Below are 9,596 nucleotides of genomic sequence, written 5' to 3' on the forward strand. Positions count from 1 at the left end.
CCCCTTTCTTCCCCACCCTGTCCTTTCTGGGCTGGGATGAATCCTGGTGGGATTCGTCCCAGTCGTGGGACGAATCCCACCAGGTTTCTGTTAGCCCTACTAAGTCATAGGTGTTTTCTGCAAGCAGGAGCGCTAGTTCATCCTGCTTGTTCCCCATGCTCCTAGCATTAGTATATAGGCACTTGAGCCCTGCGACTGGTGCCTTTGCTGCCCCCCAGCTCTGAATCCCAAGGGGCCCCTTATTTCTTACCTGCTTATTGCTTACCTGTGCTGTACTGCTGGCCGCCCCATGGCTTGCAGGTTCCCAATGTTCTCCTTTATTAGAGGTGCAATCGGTGCACCTCTAATAAAACCCCCAAAATCCATAATTAAAATGAAACACCACTCTACATATACGTACCAATTGAACACAATCTTTTATTGACATATTTACAATTTAAAGCAATTTGGAAGCCTACCAGTGCCTCAATCATTATAATTAAATAAATTCTAAATACCTATATATTTTGCTATTTGATTCTGGGTATTTTTATCATGGAAAATCAGAGGTCCCCTGCCCCCTTAGTTCACAGATCACAGGTCCAGGTCCCTCACTCCCAAGCCCCCCAGCCCTGCTGGTGCCCCTCTCACTCCCCTCCACAACCCCCCGGCCCTGTGGGTGCCCTTCACTCCCCCCACAGCCCCCTGGGCCCTGCTGGTGCCCCTTGCTCCCCACATAGTCCCTTGGCCTTGCTGGTGTCCCTCACTCCCCACCCCCACAGCCTGCCCAGCCCTGCTGGTTCCCCTCTCCCCCCCCAACAGTCCCTTTCCCCCCCAGCCCTGCCAGAGGGGGCCCCCAGCTGCCAGAGCTACAGGGCCAATCCAGGTCCACAGCCCCCTGTCTGCTGCAGCAGTGCCAGAGCCACGGCTGTACCCGTGGGAGGCAGCAGCTGCTGCACCAGAGCAGAGCATGGAGCCCAGCTCTCCCTCCCACACAGGTGGCACAGCCAGAGCCATGGGAAGGTGAATGTGGGCTGCCTGCTGTGGGCTCATGCAGGGGAAGTGGGTCTGGCTCCCCGCCACTACACGTATTCCCAGGGGGGAGGCAGGGGGACCTACGCCCCTCAGATCTGTGTGCAGGGCAGGAGCAAGGGCAGGCTGCCTGCTGTGGGCTCAGGCTCCCCACTCTCCTGTCCTCCCCCTCGGGGTTCTGTGGCCCAGCAAGTGGGACCCAGTACAGCAGGGCAGAGTAGGGCCAGGCAGGGAAGCTCCTTGTTGCTGCGAGCCCTGCGTCACCCTAGCAATGTGCCCCCTGCCCACCCTGCAGCAGTAAGGGGCACAACACTACACCACTGCCCCCACTGCTGTGGGGAGGGCAGGGAACTTCTCACCAGAGCAACGTGGTGCTCACAGCTGCAAAAAGCTTCCCCACCTGGCCCCTCTCTGCCCTGCTGCACTGCATCCCACTCACTGGGGCACAGATGCCCCAGGGGAGGGCAGCAGGGTAGGGAACCCAAGCCCACAGTAGGCAACCCATACCCACCTCCACCCCATGCACAGATCTTGGGGGCATGGGTTCCCCCTGCCCACCCTGGGAGTGCACACAGCAGCGGGGAGCTGGGCCCACCCCCCAACTGCAGGATAAGCTGCCTACAGCCCTGTCCCACTCCCCGTTGGGACCCTGCAGCCATGCAGTCCGGCCCCAGGCCCCAAGCCCCACACACCCCCAGGCTGGGCAGTAGCCCCAGCCCCAGCCCTCTCCAACTCCCTCCCTCCCTATGGGGGCCTCAATTGCACCACCCCCCCAGACTTACCTGGCTGCCTGGGGGCGATACATGCATATGGTGCCCCCTACCTGACCACCTTCCTCTCACTCCCTCCAGCCCCTTGCAGGCTAGAACTCTGCCAGCCTGCAGACAGCTCTTTGCAAAAGTGCAAAATCTGCATGTTTCTCCATTAAAATGAGAAATCCACATTTTTCTCTGTTTTTCCATGGAAAATGGAAAACCCGGATCCCTGCTGATAATGAAACAGCAGTTTCATCCCAACATCTTCATTCTGCTTATGGCTTGTTAATACCATCTTCAAATATAGTTTACCCTCTTTAAACACTAGGTTCAGGGCACAATGAATACAAGAATAATAAGGGCTTTAAGGCCTGGATATTTTTGTTTCCTTAGCAGTGTTTGTACTGCTCTGTTTACCTAGGTGTGTTTCCTTGTTCCTCTTTTTAGAAAAGGCATGAGCGCCATGTGAACAGTGGCAAGAAGAGTTTTGCAATTCTATTCTGGAGCCTGGGAATTTCCCACACTAAAATTAAATGCATTGCCAGCATTCCATCAGTGAAAAATCCAGGAACAGGTGGGGAAAAATGTGACTGCGGGAGAGGAGGGTGAGATGATTGTGTTTCATAACAGTCTGACCAATGTGCGCTATACATCTCACTGCATTTTGCACATAGCCTTTAGTGTCTGTGTTTGGATATAAGTTCAGATATTGTAAGTAAACGGCTCATATAATTAATAACAGAATAATCACTTTAACCAATTCCTAAATTGCTCTTAGAGAACACAGGTGGGCTCCTGGCTTGTGTATTTGTTCCTTATGCTGCTGTTTTGGTATACAGGAGCCACACAAGCCCTACATACAAAAAGGCAGAGGAAAGTACCCCTGGACCCCCTCTAATCTACAGAGCTTTAGATACAGGCCTAACTAGAGAACACTGAGAACTTCACTTACATGGCAACCACCATCTTGACTAACACAACGCTCATTGAACCATGTTGCAGACATAAAAGCAAATGCTGCCATGGCTTGAATTCAGGAGTTAAAATCAAGGTGGAGCTGCAAGAGACTCACGTCCTCTGCAGAGTGAGCAGGGAAAGGGGCCTGTAACACAGAGACTCACCAGTGTGTTATGTTTGTGCAAAGGGAAGAAGTCTGTGTGATGTACGGCTCTGTGGAGGATTCGTGGGGGTGTGGAGCAGACCATAATCATCCCTGCTGGGTGCTGCGTTAAGGTACAGCTCTTCAACTGTATTGTATCAGGGGACACATTAGCTGCCAAAATTGGCTTAAAGCCACCTTTTACCTCTCGCAGTCTGGGCTGTGTGGTCTCTGTAGAGCAGGTTGATATTGGAGGGGCAGGAGGGGGTGGGAGTGAGGGTGTTTAAGTTTAGGTTAATATTTTTCCCAGCCTTTGCCTTTCTCTAAAGCATTTTTGTGTTTTTAAATGTTTTCTATAGCATCTTCACTGCTCTCTGGATCAAGAGGGGAAAAAAATTCAGGAAGCAGCTGAAAATGTGTGTCTTCTGGCCAGACCAGGATATTTAAGATCTGCTCTGACCTTTTCATTTTTAACCCCACATGTGAATTAGAGCAATGCATCTTCTTTGCCCTCCACTTCTCCAAACTTAAAATTAAATTCAGGGGAAGCCTACAAAGAAAGAAAGAGAAATAGAGACAAGGTGATATAGGATAGAGACCTACCTTAGTAAAAGCTGGAGAACACAAATATAGAAAAGCCGCTAACACAGAAATCCAGAAATTCCTTTGGTTGTAAATTAGTTTCTTCTTTAGATGGTGGTCTCCATTCAGCCATAGCTTTGTCTGAAACTACTCCTCCTTAAAATTTACCCTACCCTTACACTCTTTGGGGACCTTCCCCTTCTTGTCTGTCAACACAAACCCTTTACTTCAAAAAATGAGAAGGGTTCCCTGCTGCTTCTCACACTAAAGGGGCCCCTAAAAACAAATGTAGATCACCAAGGAGACCTGCCCTTGGCCCAGCCCCAAAAACACTTTGCAGAGAATAAAGACTCTGTCCTTTTCTCAAGCTTAGGGGAGAGAACAATACTGATTATTTTAATTGTACACAGGATTCCAAAAGTCAGCTTCTGCACCACCGGACTCTATTCCTCTTACATGAATTAGTAGGCACGCATATGTCTAACTAATTAGAATTTTATTTGCTTCATATTCTAGTGTGCTTAATAACTGTGCCAAAGATTTTTGACTTTGTGAATCACTGCTCCAGCCCTAGTTGAAAGGAGGACTACATTTTGCCCCAACTTTCATTTAAAAATGTTTAGTATATTAAATGGAAAAATCGGTGATAGTCCAGGTAAATTGAAGAACACTGCAACAAGAGTGCAGAAACATCCAATGACTGGATGTATTTTCTATGGGGAATTTTTAACATTTGGGCAGAAAGTTCAGAATTCATGTGTCAGGAAAACAGCAGAAAATGTCTAATGTAGAAAGCTGAGAACTGAACATGGGCAGGTATCCTGAGAACTTGAGGGTTGCAACAAAGCAATTAGGGTGTCTTGCTGCACCCTCAGGGCATGAATTCAATCTCTGCTTTAGACTTCTGCCAAAGGCAATGTCCAGTAGACCCAGCTATAAGTTCTTAGCTGTATTCATTTGGTCTGAGTCAAAGGTTGCCACATCACTCCCTTGTATGGAAGCAGCTTTGGAATCTGGCATGGCTTAACTGTGTTAGCCTAATGGACCATTTATTTTTCATGGACTTTCGACTTGTGACAGGGTGCTCTGAGATATTAGCCAGATAAACACAAATAGAGAGTACCATAAAAAAGTGATCATCCTTCCCTGCTGATATTCTTCATACAAAAATACAGTTAGTACCTATTCTTAAATCTTCTGGAACAATTTCTGCCATCATTTAAACCAATGCAAGCCCATAACCTTCATTAGCATGGCATTCTGGAACACAAACCAAGCAACTCAGTCAAGGTTGAGCTCTGAACTTGGTCTTCTTGATGATAGTCAGCTGGTATCTCTTCTCCAAAACCCACTGTTGTGTAGCTTTTTGGGGCATTTACATCACTAGTGGTAATATCAAATCAGAAAGGCACCAAATTTACACTAGGGCCACACAAGGTATATGACAATAGTGGATTGGACCCCACTTACTGCTAATTGATTTAGTTTTCTCTCCATTTCTAGGCACTTAGAATTTCCCTATGTCATGCAGTACTCTGATCTCCACTGCAGCTTTCTATTCTGCATCTATTATTGCATGTGGAAACAAACCCACATGGTATCTGATGGAAAATAAACTATGCACAGATCTTCCCCCAGAAAGGATCTGATAGAACAACGTTATCTTGAGGCCTGTATTGTTAGTAATCTTTTTTCTCTCTAGTCAAACGCATTAGAAGTGTGTTTTCAAACAGCTGGTCTCTATGATGAAGGTATCTGTTCTATTCTGACTACTACAAGACATCCATTAAACTTTCTGAAGTAGATTTGCTCTGATCAAAAGTTACTGCTTGTCGGCCAAAGCTGGAGAGAAAACAATTTGCTATTACAGGCTAATAAACATCTCTGTGATAACTGTACTTCCTACTTTCAAATCATCTAGTAGGCTCTGTCTCTTGCATAGTACTAGCTTTCCTTCTGATAAGAGAGGTTCAGGTGTTTTTAAAATTTTGCTCTAGAATCTACAGTTCCTGAACAATGTTTTGTCATGTGGGGTTTTTTAGTATTGTTGCCCCTTTGGACCTGAGCATTCAAAATTCAGGATCCTGCACTGGAAAGAGAAATTCATGATGGAGAAGAGAATCTCTTGGATGCAATTCTGTTTATATCCATTGACAAAAGTCTTGTTTCCCTGAACATAGCAGGGATCAAGGAGGACAATTTCTTAGCTCACAAATCTAATCTAGCCAGTGTTTTACCCAGCTGCTCACTTGCTTAATTTTTTCAGATGGTTTAACCACAAGAGTTTCCCTGGCTGTATCTAGGTTTTCTTTGCTCCTTTCTGTGTCTTTCTGTCCTCAGGATCACTTTGAGGAAAGGGAAATGTGCTGAGGGGGTAGGAAAAAATTGCAGCAACTACCAGAGCTGTCTTTGACTTCCTTACTGTACTCTGTCCGTTGGAACAAGCTCTGACTTCAGCCATCCTGTGTTCAGAAGAGTGGCTGACAGGCCAAGCCAGGGCAACATCTGTATAAGCTTCTCCCTCATCCTTGCCCAGAAGTTATACCCCCCTTTCCTCCCCTAGCTAAGAGGCCTGTTCCTCAGTGTCCTGGAAGGCATCCACAGAAACGGGGTGTTGGCTGGGTCATTGCCAAGAATGGCAAGGAGCTCACTGATAGAAGGGAAACCTTTATGGGATGGCTCCAGATTTTTTGTTCTCGGGTTCACAGTGGGGTACAACTGGCAGAATCTTTAGCCTTGGCTTTGGGCTGGCACTGCTTCTGCCTGGTTTGGACCCCGTGACCTGCATGTCCCCACTATCTCTTTGTAAATATCTTTGTTCTTGAGTTTCCACACCATCTCTCCCCATAGGCTGAGATCAAGAACCTCCTTCTTGCTCAAGGCAGGTGTAAGTGGCTTCAGTGCATATGTCTCTTTGTGATAAAAATGGATGGATAGTAAGAAAAGAAACTTTTTCCAAAAGAAAGAGCAGGCGATAGGTGGCTAGAGGGAGTTTATAATTTTGACCAGAGTAGTTGGCACCAATCATTCTGGGATTGCTGATGGATACTGCTACAGCCAACAAGAACAAATTTGTGTGGATTTTGTTGCTCGAGAATGTGATGTCACTCAGCTGACGCAGACCTGGGGTTTTGTAGGCTTATGGATACTTTACTGGTGGGGTCATATCAGTAGAACTTTCTAGTGCAGGCCAGGCACAGACACGCACAGCTGCAATTACATTCAATCCTGCCTTGCCCCACGTTTACATTTGGCCCACAAGCTGCAGATTCCTGATCAGCCTCACGCGTGGCTTGCGTCTGTGGCAGTAGCTCCTATTGTTCCAGCTATCCCCAAGCAAAGGGCCTGAAATAAAGGCAGCTGTTATGTACACCCATTTCAAGAGGCCTTGCTATATTTAATTTGATGTTAGCTTTCTCTCTACTTCCCTGGCAGACAGGGTTCATTGGGTAAATGTGATATCTTTTATTACACCAACTAAACAGTTAGAAAAATTGTTTTTTGCAAGCTTTCAGACACAAGCACCCTTCTTCTGGCATAGGGAGAGTCTGCTGGTGTTTTGTGCTCTCCTGGGTGGAATAGAAGCTAATGTGCAAAATACAGGTCTATGAAAATGCATGGCAGAGGCTATGAGAGACAATAAGTGTGAAACAGGTAGGTGAGGAATGTTGACCTGGCTATTTCCCTGGCTCTTTTCACTAGATTCTTCCAAATTTTGCTGGCACCTTGATGAAGTCTCTAGCATTTCAAAGAGCACTGTCTAGGGTGACCATCTTTTCAAAATGGAAAGGTGGGACACATGCCCACCTCTCCTTCCCTACCCCCCCCCGCCACTGCCCGCAATGGCCAGAGCAGACCCCAGAAGGGGCAAGCTGTCAGCTGCAAGTTTGGGGCTCCCCACCCTACTGCCTTTGCCCTGAGAGCCCTGCCTGCACCATCTGTGCACCCCCTGCCCACCCAGCAGCAGCAGGAGGCACAACTCCATGCTGCTGCTAGGCAGGCAGAGTGGGGTTCCTGGGGGAAAGCCAGCAGGATGGAGAGCTCAGGCTACATTCTCTCTGCCCTGCACACAAATCTGGGGGTCACAAATCTGGGGTCCCCTCCTCTGCCCCCTGGATGAGCCACCTGTGGCTCTGTCCTACTCCTGGCCCTGAGCCCCATGCACCTTCCTGGCTAGGCAGTGCTCCCAGCCCCTGCCCCATTCCCTCCCTCACTGTGGGAACCTCAATCTGCCTCCTCCATGCCCCCTGCCCCACCATAAACTTACTTGCAGGGAGCTGCTCTCCAGGCTGCCCAGCTGTCTTGCCAGCCAGGTGCAGGTGCGCATATGTACATGGTGCTCCCTGCAACCCACTCCCAGAAGCTCCGTGCAGGCTGGAACACTGCCTACCTGCAAAGAGAAACCCATTGTTTCCCATGGATCCCTGCACAAGACTGATAATCTGAGACAAATGCTGTCGTGGAATTGTGCAGCCTGGGACCAGGACTTGATGATCCCATTCCGGCCCAGTTAGGGAAGGGTGCTCACCCTAGCACCATCTTATCCAGGGGACCCCTGATCATAGGAAAGTAGGACTGGAAGTGGCCTCATGAAATCATCAGTTCCAAAAAAAAATCAAATCCTAAATATAAAAACAAGATACTTAAGTTGACAGTTTAGTCCATAAGGAAGAAGTTAATGATATACAGTATGGTTGAGGGGTGGAGACTGCAGGCACCCACAGTAACACAACAAAAAGTGGACAACCAGAGCACTACCTTAATTTTAGGCTTGCTGCCAGCACAACTGTATCAGCTAGGACAGGGAGAAAAATCATGCCTCATAGCTAACATGGCTAGGCTGGGAGCATGCTCATTATGGACACACCTTTCCTTGTGGAAGAAGGCTTCTGCTGGCAAAGCTTCGCCCATTTCAAGAAGCTGGTGAAATCCTGGCAGCAGAAAACTCCTTTTGTCAGCAGGGTACCTGCAGTTGCAGCCCTGTTAGGTAGACTAAGCCTTAATCTAATTTTCCTAAATACGAAGAGAAAAGTCAGGGATAGGAGATGCAACAGGGTCCTCACCAGGGGTGGCCACAAAGCCCCTGAAGCCCACTCAGCCCTTTTCAACTTTACTTTCTTTGGGCAATCTCCCCTTCTATCTGCCATACCTTGATGAAGTTAGCTTTAATAAAAAGGGAGGCTGCCCCAGAGCTTCCCAAATGAGAACACAGATGTCGCTGCTCATCACCTTAAGGGCTCCTCATCTCCCCTTTAGCCACGTCCAAGCCTCACAGATGTTACTGATCACTCACTAGCTCAGGTCTGCATTCTCTGTCCCTCCTAGGCTCCAGCCTCTGTCTCCTTCCACTCATGCCCAAGCACTTAGCCCTCTTGGCTATTCCTGGGCAGAGCCCTGGGTCCCTGATACTATTTCCACCTCTCAGAGACAGTAGCCTCTGGCCTTGTCACTCCCCTTTTCTGGGTTGCAGGTCCCTGGCAATAGCCCTCCTTGGCCTTTGACCCCCTCTGCCAGGGCCCTGGCCCTGCTCCTAGGCCAGTTTTGATGTGCACACTCCTTAGCCCCAACAGTCTCTGGCTGTGGCCCCTCCTCAGCCTTTGGCCCTGGCACTGGCCCCACTCCCAGTCCAGTTGAGACCTCCCAGGATACGGGCTTCCTGACCATACTTGTTCTTGCCCTCATGGGCTATGGATCCCTAACCCTGGCTCTCACCCCTCATGGAGTATTGTTCCATGACCCTGCCTGTGGCCCTGCTCCTGGACCTTGGCATCTCTCCCTCAGGCCCTGGGCCCACTCCTAGGCTATTTGAGACCTCCACTGCCCCTAGAGTCTCAATCCCTAAACCACCAGCCTTGCTTACTCCAGCTCAATATCAGTCAAGCACCCTGCTGCTCCAGAGCTCTTCCCTCCACAGCTCTCAGAGCTACACAGCCTGCTCAGCTTAAGCCCTGGTTTTATATCCTACTAACCCAGCCCCTTTAGGGCCTGTAGCTCCTAACTTCCCCCTGCCACACCTGCAAGCTGTTTCTTGTGCATCTTGCCTTCTCAAAGTAGCAGGAGCACCCAACCTCTTAAGCTTGGTGCCACTTAAGCAGAAAAAACACACTTGGAAGGTTTCTCAGCAGAGCCTCCTTTTAGCCAAAAAAGAT

General features: G+C 48.7%; 1 long non-coding RNA gene across 1 annotated transcript; it reads right to left on the minus strand.

The window, feature by feature from the left end:
* Positions 1-5,771: 5,771 nt before the first annotated feature.
* On the minus strand, positions 5,772-9,363 carry LOC102382454. Its single transcript, XR_323110.2, has 4 exons — positions 9,308-9,363; positions 8,315-8,460; positions 7,715-7,837; positions 5,772-6,792 (listed from the first exon to the last, which is right to left on the minus strand). It is a non-coding gene; the product is annotated as an uncharacterized LOC102382454 (long non-coding RNA).
* Positions 9,364-9,596: the final 233 nt, after the last annotated feature.

Source organism: Alligator sinensis, unplaced genomic scaffold, assembly GCF_000455745.1.
Source record: "Alligator sinensis unplaced genomic scaffold, ASM45574v1 scaffold777_1, whole genome shotgun sequence".
Taxonomy (NCBI): Eukaryota; Metazoa; Chordata; order Crocodylia; family Alligatoridae; genus Alligator; species Alligator sinensis.